The sequence below is a fragment of the Elephantulus edwardii genome, unplaced genomic scaffold (genome assembly GCF_000299155.1).
Source record: "Elephantulus edwardii isolate Elephantulus edwardi_28Jun2011 unplaced genomic scaffold, EleEdw1.0 scaffold00206, whole genome shotgun sequence".
Classification (NCBI taxonomy): Eukaryota; Metazoa; Chordata; class Mammalia; order Macroscelidea; family Macroscelididae; genus Elephantulus; species Elephantulus edwardii.
The window spans coordinates 1,174,806-1,177,647 of NW_006399956.1; the positions used below are offsets into that span (position 1 = coordinate 1,174,806).

At 37.5% G+C, this 2,842-nt stretch overlaps 1 pseudogene; it reads left to right on the top strand.

The window, feature by feature from the left end:
- Positions 1-429: 429 nt before the first annotated feature.
- On the top strand, positions 430-1,166 carry LOC102868309 (annotated as a pseudogene).
- The last annotated feature ends 1,676 nt before the right edge of the window (positions 1,167-2,842 follow it).

Consider the following 2,842-nt stretch of genomic DNA (forward strand, 5'->3'; position numbering starts at 1 on the left):
AGAGGTTAAGCATGCCTTTCCTCTTGATAGTTAATCCTTTTGTGAATTAATTTTGAACTCTAATGGCAGTGCTGTGTGCATTGTATGCAAACCAGCTGCAACCAGAAAAAGGCATGGGGCAGCTAAGTGTAGCAAGAACGTCACACTTCACATCACTTTTATTTTCTGAGCTCAAACTCTCCCACCTGGTGTCAATTATGTGGGGTGAAAAAAATAAAAACAAACCTAAATAGCTGGGTGGGCTTTTCACCATTTGGCATAGAAATTTGAACATCTGAACAGCAAGTTGGACAAAGTATTCTTTGAAAACAGTTTCTCCAAAATGTATGCTCTTACCCTGGTGTTAATTCCATCCTGCACGGCTGGTCTTGGTACCAGTAGTGTTTTATTGCTGTCCTTCTTTCCCACATAAGTGTGTGCCACCAACCCATGGACGATACAATGCGTAGGGACATGAGCCCCCTGCAGCACCAAAACTACCTTTTAGGTTGTGAATTGAAAGCTGACGAAGATTATCACTTTAAGGTGGATAACGATGAATGTGAGTACCAGTTGTCTTTCAGAACAGCCCAGTTAGGGGCTGATGCAAAGGATGAATTGCACATTGCTGAAGCAGAGGTGATAAGTAATGAGGGCAGCCTAATTAAAGTAACACCAGCAACTTTGAAAATGTCTGTACAGCCAATGGTTTTTCTTAGGGCTTTGAAATACCACCACCTGTCATCTTGCAGTTGAAGTGTGGCTCAGGGCCTGCGCATACAAGTGGACAACACTTGATAGCTGTGGAGGAAGATGCCGAGTCAGATAATGAAGAGAAGGAGGGTTGAAACTCTTAAGTTTATCAGGAAAGAGACCTGCCCCTGCAGGTGGTAACAAAGCTCCACAGAAAAAAGGGAAACTTGCTGCCCATGAAGAAGATGGTGGCCAGGAATTCGAGCTGATGAGCTGAAGAAAAAGCACCAGTGAACAAATCTACATGGGATATTCCAGCCAGAAATGTACAAAAATCAAACCATAATGGAAAAGACTCAAAACCATTAAAACCAAGATCAAAAGGACAAAAATCTTTTAAAAGGTGGGGAGGAACTCCCAAAACTCCAAAAAGACCTAGTGCTCTAGAAGACATTAAAGCAAAAATACAAGCATGTGTAGAAGAAGGGCATTGAACAGTCCTGGGCAGTACTGGTAAATTAAGCCCCAAAACAGAGAGGAAAAAAGGAGAGACAGAGATAGTTAATACTAGTATCATTAACAATCCAGACTGAAGTCTTCTAGTTTAATCTTTCCCCCTCTCCTGATTTGCCACCCAGCCACATCCCTGCACAGGGTGGAAGCAATCTTAGTCTTGATTTCCTAAGTCACTTTTTATTGACTGCTGTGACCCAGTGAACCGTATTCTGCTTTTCCCTTGTGCTTTGACCTCACATTTTAAAACATGTTTTATAAACTTTGTCGCTCCCTAGCTCTTCAATAAATATTTAATTAAATTTTTAAAATGTATGGTCTTATATTTATGTCACTCCTGCCACTTACAAAGTACCTACAAGTATTTGCTGATGTTTATTTTGCTTAGTTTTGTCTTTTAGCAGAAAGAGTTCTTAGAGGCCATCTCCAGTCCAACATCTTAATTTTCTAAATGAGCAAAATGAAAAGGAGCTGGTTTACTTGAGAATACAAAAAGCTGACAGCAGTCATTTATTCTTGTATTCAATAATTATAACATTATTTATAAAGTTATTTGTGCAATTGTGCAATTTAAGTTACCAATTTTTCACATTTTGACATCTATGAAATTAGGGTCTTAAAATTGCCATCTGTCAGGGGATGTCTACACATAATCATCAAAATGTACAGATTAATTGTCACCATCTGGGAAACAAATCTCGGTTAATAAAGGCATTGTATTCTTTTTAAGAAGCATGCCTTCTCAAATTTCTTGATGTCAGAAATAATGATATTGTGTGGAAAACAGTGAATATTGAAAATTGATTCTAAAAAATTTAATTCTGAACAAAAAGTTGTGTTAAAAGTAGTTTACCTGATTTATTTTGCCTCTAATTTCATTGTTAGAGCATACAGTAAGATTACATTAAGCATATATTAAAAGCTTTAATAAAATCAAGAGAAGAAGAATGGCAAAAAGCATTGCATTTTGAAACCTTAATTAATGAAGATTAATTGACAGTATTTTTTATTTTATTTCTTACATACATAGAAAATGACGGTGCATCTTAAAATTGATGTTATCCTATACTCTGGAATATGGTATGTTGATTCCTCCATCCGAGACACTAGCTATTCAGTAATGAGAAAGGACAGATAAAGTCTCTGACGTGTAAATTTAGAAAAATAAGACATAGACAGTAAAAAGAGCAAGTAAAAATAAAATAAGTCATGGGTGACCCAGTATGAATAGAATTAAGATTGGGTGATATGAAAGAGTACCTGGCTTCTTCAAGTTAACAAGGTTCTCACCTTCTTTTTTTAAATTTTTTAATTGATATTTTAACACAAGTTTACCTAACACTTGGATTTCCATTCATTCACTGTTGCACATTTTCCTCCCTAGTCCCCCAGTTCACTTTTCCCTTTAAGAAGATTCTTTCATTGTTTCCTCCCCCCACTGCCCCCACCCAGTCCACTTTGCTATGTACCGTTTATTCTGGACTGTTGTCATGTAAATAATACGCAATCATGTATTTTTTTTAAATTTTATTATTTTTGTACGTGTACCGTCAAATCAGATCTGACTGGTACAGGAGGAGACTGCCCCTCCTTCCCTGGCAGAGCATCTGGTGGATTCGAACCGTGCGCCTCTGGGATTGTAGTTGCAGGTCCTTGC